The sequence below is a fragment of the Manacus candei genome, unplaced genomic scaffold (assembly GCF_025592945.1).
Source record: "Manacus candei isolate 608988 ecotype Guabito, Panama unplaced genomic scaffold, ASM2559294v1 h1tg000024l, whole genome shotgun sequence".
NCBI lineage: Eukaryota > Metazoa > Chordata > Aves > Passeriformes > Pipridae > Manacus > Manacus candei.
In genome coordinates this window covers 2,978,977-2,990,770 of record NW_026138072.1, presented here as the reverse complement: position 1 = coordinate 2,990,770, position 11,794 = coordinate 2,978,977, and the positions used below count along the sequence as shown (strand labels likewise).

At 38.4% G+C, this 11,794-nt stretch overlaps 1 non-coding gene across 1 annotated transcript; it reads left to right on the top strand.

Moving 5' to 3' along the window:
* The first annotated feature begins 5,165 nt into the window (after positions 1-5,165).
* Positions 5,166-5,237, top strand: TRNAE-CUC (transfer RNA glutamic acid (anticodon CUC)). Its single transcript has one exon. It is a non-coding gene; the product is annotated as a tRNA-Glu (tRNA).
* The last annotated feature ends 6,557 nt before the right edge of the window (positions 5,238-11,794 follow it).

Sequence of the window (11,794 nt, the reverse complement as noted above, 5' to 3'; positions counted from 1 at the left end):
TGCAATTATTTGCCTTGGGGGAACAATGCCTAATGTTTTAAAAGCTGTAACTGGAACAATTAGTATAGAAAATTCCCTGTCAGTGAAGATGTAAGAACTTTCACAATCCTCAGTTCTCAGTGTTCAAGCTATCACTGGAGATCTGTTTGGTGTGTGATGACAGGAGAACTACTTTAATCTTTTATAAGGTTAATGACATTCTTGGTCTCCTCCCGTCTGCTCTCTCGCATCTCAACTTCTCTCCCAGGCCCTCATCTGTCACCTGAACTTAAAAGATGAATTTGTACACACCATCTTTGAAGGGCCCACATAGATACAAATGAGCTGAAAGTGCACAGATTCCATTAGCTATGGAGGATATGTATTTAACCATTCAACATAATGCTCTATTAAGTAGTTAAGTATTTATTTAAGTATTTACTTAATTTCCAATTACTAGTATAACCAGTTACTGTATAATCAAGAACTCTTTAACAGTTTATGTGACCAATACATCTGTTCTAGAACAAGCAGCAGTCACAAGTACTGAGGCCATGTTGATGAGAACACAGCTGCATTGGGCAGGGCACGTCTCCAGGATGAAGGACCACCGCCTCCCTACGATCCTGCTTTATGGTGAACTTGCCAACAGCTGCCACAAGAGAGGAGCCCCGAAGAGAAGATACAAGGACTCCCTGAAACAGCATCTCAGCCTTGGCCATATTGATCACCATAACTGGTCTACTCTGGCCTCCAATCAGGAGGTCTGGAGACCATCTATAACACTGCTGATGCCTTTGAGAAAGCACGCAGGATCACTCTTGAGGGGAAAAAACAACACAGAAAGAATTGTGTCTTGCAGAATATACCATCTAAGGAGTCTTTCTGCTGTGCCTTTTGCAATCGGACGTGCCTGTCTCGTATTGGCCTTTTTAGCCACCAACGCGCTTGCAACAAACGTGGATAGAGCCCTTCCCAAATCTTCGTTCACGAAGCCCAGCCATGATGATGATGATGATGACTTTGCTCTGTATAACTTTGACAACTTTTTTCCTTTTCCAAAGAGATATTTGTTAGCAGGATTCCTGCAGATTTGGTCACTGCAATAATCTCCAGAAAAATCTCAGATGCTTCTGCCCTGAGCTGCCTAACCCTGTCCCTCTGCCAGAGGCTTATCATCTGCAGTGCTGACAGTGGGGATGCGGGTTTGTGAGGTTCACTGCCACAGAGGGTGACATTTACCAGGCTGTGACAGAGCTGGTCCAAGTCTGCCAAAACCTGTAGGAGGAGGCGTTAAACCACCTCTCAGCAACTCATGCTCTAGGGAGTCCTGATTGCTTGCACACACATAGGCACACTCATGTGTGCACATACTCAGGTGTGCACATGTGGAATTTTTCTCATGAATTCTTACTGTGGCTGTGGCTCTCCACCAAATGAAGTTCACCAGCTTTGAATGGAGGTGCTGGGATGGAGGCACTGGCAGTAAAGTAGCCAACACCTGCAGGAACTGATGGCAAAAATTTACATGTAATTAGCAACTTGAGGTCATGTTGCAAAGTAAGTTCCTGTTTTGTTCCAACATGACTTGGAGTTTTGATAACTTTTGTAAGCAATTACCATAAAGTACAACTTCAAGAACAAAACATATAATGATCATGAAACTCTGCAGTACCTTGTGCTATTGAACTACACTGTTTTGCATTTCTTAGAAACGTTTACCATCTGTTTGAAGATGAGGACACCCTACAGCATTTTTTTTCATTTTGGTGATGGAAATAGCATTATGATTCAGTCCAATATATCCTCTGATGGCAAAATACTGGCATGCAGGAGCTGTGAGAAAAATTAGGTTTGACACCTCACTATATTCTGAAGTCCACAAAAAATAAAAGACCTGTGAGGCTTATTGAAGCAATAGCAAATGGTCATAAATTATTAAAATGAACATGAGCACTGACACTTCAGGTGTAAAAGCTGAGTTTGAATATCATGCTCATACAAATACATGCTCCAAAGGCTATGCTTTAGTTCCTTGAGGACTGGAAATTTGAACTGAAATAGAATTGTATTGAAACTGTGGCTATTTGGATTTAATGAGTATGCCACTATGATTGCTTCTGCTTTTGGGATACTGCTTCTTTCTGTGTCTGAGAGGTCTGTTCCACAGAGATTAGTAGCTGTTACAGGGAACTGTTACAGTCTGCAGCAGAAGACATAGTGTTGATCCTATTCCTAATACAATTGAAAATGGTTCATGTAGAAGTTGTTTGCTTATTGTAGAGAAACATTTGTACTATGAGCAGTGATCCAAATATAGATGTATACAACTTCAGGTATATCTCCAGCTAAAGTGGATTTAGATACCACTTTTAGTCATATCTTATGACTAAAAGTTGCTGTCTCTTGTGCTATAATTCTCTTTTCAGATTTAGAAAACATTAGCAAGAAATGTTAATCAGTTTAACTATCTGAGAATTTTACACCAAAATTATGTTCATCAGAAAATGTCAGCAATCTTACACATACAGTTTTTTTCAGGACAAAATGCTTTTTTTGTGATTCACATAAAAATTCAATTTTACTGCAAAGAGAATATTTTCTGGTCATCCAGACATGCAATATTTTATTTTGCTTAAATTTTATTTTAAAATAACTGTATCAAAAATATTTTTTCCAGAATTGTCTGTAATTGGGAATGACACTAGAAATGAACATTAAAACCTCAAACAAAAAACTAGGAAGGTGATTATAATGATACTTAAAAATCTCTAGCTTTTTTAAAAAATAAGCACCACAGATATAGAGCAAAACCTGATGTTTTCTACTAAGCTGTTGTTATCAGGAGTTATAGCAACGACTTACAGAGCTTTTCTTCTGAGGTCTGAGAAACGTGTTGAGTTTTGTTGGTATTGTTGTAAAGCATTATCAAATTCTAGGACAACGATAGAAAAAAAGGATTTTGAAAAGCTTTTATGAACAGAGTGTTTAAGAACACTGCCACTTGTGTGGTCCGGAAGATTGCTTTCATAGCTATAAAAGCTGAAGAAACAGACTGAGTGTTTAGACATCATATTACATACTTCATAGCAGAAAACAGTTCACAGTTTTGCATTGCAGGTCTTTAATTAATGGACTGGGGGTGAAACAGCTCTGAAAAGATATAGAACATCAGCAATTAAAGGGTTAATACCAGTGCTATATGTGTGCAACTGTGCTAAGTGTGATGCAACTGTCAGTCAAATGAGATGTTAGTGGTAATATACTTTTCCTTTGTATGGTACACCTTCTTCCCACACAGCCACTTTAAAAAAACTTTCTAATATTTGGCACTTTGTCGGTTGTTTCCTATGTTTCGTTAGTAATATATATGCCTGGGGTCTATGCCATTTTTCCAGCTGACTGTTCACTATCTCATATGACTTGCTGTCAGCACATTTTCTCATCTCAGGTCGAGGGGGACTAGAAGTGAATATACTGGTGACTTCAATGAAACTTCTACTCTGAATAAAGGCTACAGGGCATACACAAGTCAGTGAACAGGTTGCCCAGGAAGGTTGTGGATTCTCCATCTTTGGAGATACAAAAGACTGAACTCTGCATGGCCCAAGCAGGCTCCCCTCAGTGATCCTACTTTGAGCAGGAGGACCCTTCCAACCTCAACCATTCTGTGACACAGCTCTGAAGGTAATTGCATGACTTAGGAAATAAATGCCGGCATCCTGGTAGTCTCTCACTGCATTGAGTAAATCCTCGAAGGCTCCAACAGCCTGAAAGCCTAGATCTTATAAGGGGATCCGGTTTTCAAAATAGGTAGTAATATGACTGTGGACATTTGGGAAAACAGATCAGGAAGCTGCTCAACATTTTGTCAAATCCCTTCCATGTCAATGATTTGTCTTAACTTTCATGGTCCTATGTTTTTTATCAAGAACTTAAAAAGATGGTATTTTTCTTTGCAACTATGATTAAACACACACATATATATATATAATTATGTAAATATATGTCTGTAACTACAAATCACATTGCCCACATTTGGTATAATAGGCCTTAATACGTGACTCCTGTGGTGCTGTACCATACAGAGTTGTTCTTAAATGAGACCTGTAAGTGGGCAGCCTCCTTTAGACATATAGTAAGTAAAAAAATAAAACTAAGAGGCTCTAGGTTGTATTTGTGTTGACTGCTTAGATAGATGGTTTCATCTGAGTTAACATTTAAACACATTGGTTTCTAAGTACACTGCTCCATAGCAGAGTTGTCTCCTCTGTTCTTAACAACTACAACAATATAATGAGGTCTTTGCATCAGCAATTACATTATAATATTTTGACTAAAATATTTTCTTTTTCTTTTTTAAAATAGCTAGTGCACAGAGCTGGTTTCATATGAATAGCACTTTGCACATTGAATCAAAGATTGCAGTGCATGGGCAAGAAGGTACAAAAATAATAAAAAAGCCGTTTTTAGTAATGAAAAGTGAACATTCAGGTCTTGAGCAGCTGCTGGGAGTCCTCCTGCAGAACAACTGGTATGCATCACAGCCTCAGAGTTCTTTGTGATTGCAAGACATGGGCATTTCACAAGGCACATCTTGTGCTTCTATTTTAAAGGAAATTGTCAGGAAATCAATTAAAAGGTTATTTATTGTGTAAAATGAAATTCTGATGAAGGTTATCTTTGTATCAGCAGCAATTTTTTTAAAATTTATAAAAATAGTGAAAAAAGAGCAGAAAATCTGTCCTACTCCTAACATAATAAACTTAAAAACAATAGGCTATCTCGAACTGTTGTCAAGTTAGATCTTAACAGCCCAAAGAAAAGTATAGGTGGTGTTGAAAGGTATCCTGTGAAGGGAGCCTTATCTGCTGCCTATTCCAGGCTGTAGCTGAATCTGGAAGTGAATATAATTCAAGCTCTGCCCAGCCTTTGCAGCAAATTAAAGTGGAATAACTGAATATATTTGTGAGTATCAGAACACTCAAGCATTCAGATGATCTCTATGTGAATTTTCTAACTGGTGTGTGGAATTTGGCTGCTGTTACAGAGAGTAGTTTAAGAGTTGTTTTCTGGATTTAGTCTGGCTGCTGCTCCTATAAGTCACTGGAGTGTCATGAAAGAATCTCTGCTGGCTGACTAGACCAGTAGGGCAATATAAAGGGCTTTAGTCATGAAAGTGGGGCCCCCTGGTGGTCTAGTGGTTAGGATGCGGTGCTCTCACCGCCGCGGCCCGGGTTCGATTCCCGGTCAGGGAACTCCCCTGGGCAGATGGAGCTCGTCAGCCCTGTAAGGCCATCCATCTAAGAGAAGGTCACTCTAAACAAACCTACGTCCTAAGGAAAATAGTCCAGAATGGGCATAGTTGAACTGTTTCTGTGCTCTGGCTCCTCTTGTTCCTCCTTCATGCTTCACCAAGGCTAAGTTGTGTGGTTTAGCTCATTCTGCCAAAGGGGACTAGAAAAGCACAGTGTCTTCTCAAAACTAGTAAATTTTCTGGACGAGCTCTCTGTATGAAGCACAGAAGGTGGAGAGTGTAGAAATCTAACTAACCTTACCAAATAAAAACTGTAGCATGGGTAACCAGAGAAAGCATTTTCTCTGCAGATTACTAGTCTGTGAATTAGTCAGACTCTCTCTGCACATTTTGTTAGCAGACTTCATAGTGTAAAACAAAATTCTCACATAAAATAATTTATTGGAAATTTAGGGTTGGAAGTCCTTTACAGCATTCTTACTGGCAACAATAATCACTCATATAGAAGCCTAAACTCTGAAAAAAAAATCGCAGAAATAGTTTCTTGAAATCAAAACTGAACTAATTTTACCTCGGGGCAGTCTATTGAGAGTCATTCTCTCAGCCATTTTTTCTAGAATATCACAACTTACTGGCAGTGACTCTCCTTGTAAACCACCTTCTCAATTTCAATAGTGAAATTATCCTTTAAAGAAATTCATCACTACTTTCTAGCAAATTGTTATGTTATTTTTGCAACCATTATTTTTCATTAAATTATCAGATTCCTTCAACATATTGCCCTTTTTCACTGCACATATAAACAGAAAAATGAATTTTCCCTCCTCTAGGAGAGAAAAGTATGTTCCATACCTTTTTCTCCACAGAGTAATAAATTTTTAACTTTTTAAATGATAGGAGTTAATAGAGTAACTTAATGGGATCTAATGGATCATACGTAACTTCAGAAATCTTCCTCTGTGTGTGGTACCCAGATGAAATAGTTATTGGTCTGACACATATTTGTATGAATTCAGTATTTCTTAAAACACCCATGTGATTAAGCTCTCTTCCATTAGGTCAGATTAGATTATGAACATTCCTTCCTCAAAGGTACTCAAGTTATGTAAAATGCAGAGGACAAAACCAATCAATGCTTCCAGGCACTGGAATGAGTACAAGAAGCTGACGATACAGTTTCTGTGTCATTCACTTATCATGTGATCAATAATAAGCATAATGTAATTTTTTTAAAATGTTAAAAAATTTGCTTTCAAATAATAATTCATAATGAATTTTTAAAAAATTTTGGATTAAAGTAGCTTGGACAAAGTCCCCAAACAAATACTTCAAAATTCACAGTGACTATAATTTTAAAAAATACAGTAAAATTATCAGAATAACAGAACTCCTATTTCAAAGAGGTACTCTAGGAACACATAGTTATTATATTTTGTAATACAATACATATATTACTAATTATATATATTATACTATATATATACTAATTATTATATGGTCATAAAAATGAGACTTTTGGTAAGGGTCATATAGTTTAATATTTCTCTATATGAGAATGTGAATGATGTGGATTTCTTTTTCCCTTTCAAGATCAAAAAAGTATAACAGAGTATAACAAGAAAATATTTGAAAAATAGTATCCATGGAGTTGTAGCAGCAGGATATAAGCTTCAGTGTGTAACAGAATGTTCTCTTTCCATATAAAAAATGATGATTCTAAAAGCATCACATTTTCTAGCAACTGATCCCATCCCTTGACACTGGGAAAAACCCCAGTGTTTTGGAAAAGCGTGTAAGATCTAATAAGGATCTATTCTTAGAAATCTTATGTGTTGCAAGAAGCTTAAAAAAACCCTATCAATGATGAATTGTCAACAGGAATATAGAAGGACTTTTGTGTTCCTAGGGAAGTTAAAGCCATTCTTTCCTCTCTATTAAAACAAAGGGGAAAGTAAACCAAAAATTGAACCAAAGCCTGAATCTTTCTAGTCACTGCAACACAGTCATGAGCATGCTGAGCAAACATGAACACAGCTGTTACAGCTCTGCTGTGTAAGAGGGAAAAAAAAATCATCTGTACATTTGTTTACACAGTCTCTGCTCTGACACTTGGCCAGGCCACACAACTCCCAGCTGAGGTGAAATACAAGCTGCTGACACGCTCAGTACATGAAGGTTTCTTCCCCACAGCCAGCCTTTCTGTGCCTCACATATAAACAGGCAGAGGACTGAAACCCAATTAACCTACCATTGTCTTAGCACAGCAACTCCCAGTTCAATGTCCAAGAGTCGCCTTCTACTCTCCAATGTGTTGCTGGTGAGGGAGGGCCGTGGGAAGTCAGAGGAAGCCACAGCAAGCTGGCTGCAAAAGGGATGTGGGGCCCTGAGAAAGGGGCCAGAGACTCATGAAAGGCTCTGAGCTGCACCCTGGCTGCTGGCAGAGGGCCGGGCAGTATGTGCGGGGAGGGTACGCATCTCACTGCCGGCAAGCAGGGGGGCAGCACGCAGGGGTTACGTGGGGACTTTGGTGTTTTTTACTGCTGTAGTAATCTATCCTCAGGCTGAGTGTGCTGATTAGAGTGTTGTCCCTTAAAAAAGTGGCCTCTTGCACTCCAAAACTAAACCTTTAAATGATTTCACTATTTATTTCTGGTGCCTTGTCTGAGATACCTTAATTTTGAAGTAGCACAAAATGGAGAATTATGGTTCCACAGGGTGCAGTTTCAGGATCCCTAAAAGTTTTCCAGAGGATGTTGAGAGAATATAAACCTATTGACTGCAGAGATGACATCTTTAACTCCTTTTCTCAGAAACCGTAGAAATAGTCCACAGGTCCTCAGGGTCTACAGTGCGTGGATTAAAAGTGTTGCCAGAAAGAAATAACAAACCTACTTCTGCAAATGATTACATCTTCTCATTCATTTTAATTTGTGTCTGTATGTTAGAAAAACAACCTTGATTATATCTATGTCTAAAAAGTTCCAGCTACTTGCTATAGCATCATGGTTCAGTTATTTAATTCTTGGACACTGTTCAGAGAGAGGCAAAATCAACATCCACTTGGTAGAATTTGTTTGTTTTTCTGTTCATCCCACCATTGTTTTTCCAGTCCATCAAGATTTCTACAGGAAAATGGTATTTGTTTTCTTTTGGAGTTGACAGAAAGTACAACATGTTACCCATAAAATAAGTGGAGGCCTTATGTGTTGCTGTTTTCCTGAACTTCATGAGCCAGATTCCATTCACAATTAATTATGAGTAAGTTGAACCTATATATTGTTTGTGCATGCATACCAGCTCTCCTGCCCTCTTTAAATAAATTGACTGTAGAAATAATATGGAAAGTATCTTAACAAAAGTGGTCCACTTTTTCTCCCCCCACCCCCTCTGATTTGTTTCTAATCCTGTAGGCTTTGATCTACTTGCAGAAAAAGAAATGTATAGATCAAAGCAAAACCCGAAATGAAATTCTAATAGCATGATGGGTCTACAGGTCACATTAAGCATGCAAGCAGAGGGAGAGAATTTGAATATGATTTTAAAACTCGTTGATCAGAAAATACATAAAAGTGCTTATATACACATGCTTTTGCTCAATTCCAAGACACTTTGAGCTCATTTAGAATTACTCTGGAGACTTTGTGGTGCAGTAGATCAGATTCTAGTTTAAATGACATCATGTTGACCAAATGGTGTCAGTGATTAGTATCTAAATTAATGTAGAAAAAAATTGTAGCTGAGATGCCAAGTATGTTAAACCCTTGAAAAGAAACGATCTAAAAATCTTGTCTGGAATGCGGTGATTTTACCAACCCCTGGGTCAGAGTCTGCAAACAGTTACAGATGTAGAAATTGGTTTATGACTGTATGACAAAGTACTCATTTGACCACAGACAGGTTCAGACTTGGCATGAGGAGGTGCAGAACTGATTCAACCAAATGGAATTGCACCAAGGGGAACTTTCTCCCCAGAGATGCAGAAAGGTCCTTGGTAAGTATACTTCAGCTAACAAAGCTATGTTCATTCACAGCTGGGTTTTGCTGATCTCACTCTTGCTCTTTAGGACACTGGCAGCTCATTATATTTCATGTATAAAGTGGAAGTGTCACACTGGAATCAGTTCTATGGACTGAGTACTTTTCCAGTGCTTGGGCCTGGGAAAAGGCAGCACAGCCTGGGAGAGAGGTCCAGAAATTATGTGGTCTGTTTAAGTTTCTGATAAAAACAGCTGACAGAACATAAATATGCGTGGTGGATCTCAGGACGGTACATTTATGCTCTTTGTAGTTGAAACAGATTCATGAAAACCTTTATTGATTGTGCTTTTAATTTAATGTGGTGTATTTTGCAGCATCAAATAATAAATGTCCTACTTCAATACCCAATAAAGAAACTAATAAAAGTAGTGAGGATGAGAATGACAGAAGAATCTGAAATAGCTCAGGGATTGGGCTTGTCATTCTTGACTTAGTGTATGTCTGTTGAGGAAAAGACATGATATCAATATGCTGAGATTATTGAAAGTCGAAGAAATGACCCAGAATACACACAGTATATGCAAGCATTAAGTTTGTCTTTGTAGTTCAAGACTCAAAGACAAAACCTGCCATCATTTGGACACAAATTACCAGGGCAATTGTTATTCTATGAGAGTGAGATTTATATAATTCTTCTTTCCTTTGTTCAGAGGAACAGCTAACTGCTCCCTGTGGAAGTGATGCGCTTCAGCACTGTCTCCTGCCTTGTCTTTAGTGGAGTTGTCTGGGGGCTGGGCTGTGCGTTAGACCCTCCTTAGTCTCTGCAGAGAAGAAAAAAGGAAAAGGTGGGGAAATTGTTCTGCAAAATATCATCCATAGAGTGTCTTCCAGGAACACCTAAACTATGTCACATTGTGGTACTTGGTAGTGCTGAACAGAGATGAGCACTGTTCTTCCTGTCAGGGCACTGACTGCCTCCACCCAGCCACAGATTTGGCTGTAGGGCTAAGGGCTCCATGCCTTGGCCCCAGGGGTTTCTGCATTCCTGCTGCTATGCCTACACCCAGCCAAGGCCCTGAACCAAGTCCTCACTTCATCCCAGCCTTAAACTTTTCTCATCCTCCAATGGATGGGATATGACCTTGGACCCCCTTACTATGCCTGCCTCCCCAGGTACCTCTTCAGAGAGCCAAAAACTATAATGAGATAGATGTCTCCTTTTACACTTCATAATTTCAGAGAGTTTGGATTAAATGTCCTTTACATCACTACTTAAAAAGTCAGTACAAAATCTGATAAAGAGAAACAAAGAAAATAAATTTTACTGTCAGAAAAAGGACAATACTCACTAAGCAAACCAAGGACCTTAACTCCAAAACTGTCAAACAGTGAAGATTTGACCTGAAAAATATATGGTCTATGTTTTACCATTTCCCTCATGGAGAAAGCAGTCCTGAAAATTATGGCTACATATTTCCACTGCAAGTATGAAATATCTAAAATCTATTATTTACCTGTGGTATGCATACTGAGAAGATATTAATTCCCACAACTGTCAACACATTTCAAAGTTTAGTGTTTACACTTGCAATACTAAGGGTGTAACGATAATAGATGGAATATAAGGAAGGTAAAGGTTTTTTGCTTCTATAAGGCTAATGGCAGAAGGATATGCTGAAAGACAGGTCAAGATGGTTGAAGTCTTTCAAGAGAAATGAAAGGTCCAGCTGATCACGAAGTGTGCTCTGGCTCACATAGGCACTTGGAACTGTAGGCTGCTGTTTTAGTTTCATTTTCTTATATTCATTAAAATCTGTTGCCCTTGCTTTTCAATTTAAAGAAGAAAAATGTAAATAATTTGCTCTTTAAGTTATACACCTCTGACAAAGTGAGCAGCTAATTGTTTGGATTTTTAAATTGTTATTTCAGATGTTAATTATGGAACTCCATTGAAATAGAGGAGGACATTTGAACAGATAAGCAATCTTTTCCTTTTGCTGCAAAATCATATATCAAATTCACTGCATCAAAACTGTTTCAGTACCAACACGTGATTTTACAAACACAAGATTAAACATTTGCTGCCAGATTATGCAAGCACAACTCAGCTAAACAATGTGGTGCTGTGGTTGTCTGTCTCTGCAGTCGGTTTGGCCCCAGGGCTTCATACTATAGACTGGGAATTCCTGATGTGAGGAACTATCTGTCTGTCTGTCTGAGAGATGCTTCAGCCTCTTTATAAATAATAAATAAAATCACATCTAGAAGCCTCAGGGAAGTGGAATACTGGTTGTGAGAGAGATGGTCTTTGAAAAAAATACAGAAAACTAAATTCCTCACTTCAGCTCTCTTACAGGGACTCAAAAATAAAAAAAATAGCTGAAGTATTTATTATGTGTATTGGTTTTTAATTAGGCCTTTAAACAGTGTGTATTTAGGTCTCTGGAGATACTTCAGCATGGGTGCCCCAGACAATGAGATATTCACTGATAGATTATCCTGCAGATTTCAATGTGTTCATCAGGTTTTGGGTAATGAAGGAAATAAGTATGGGAAAATCCTTTTTCAGATGTTTTTGGC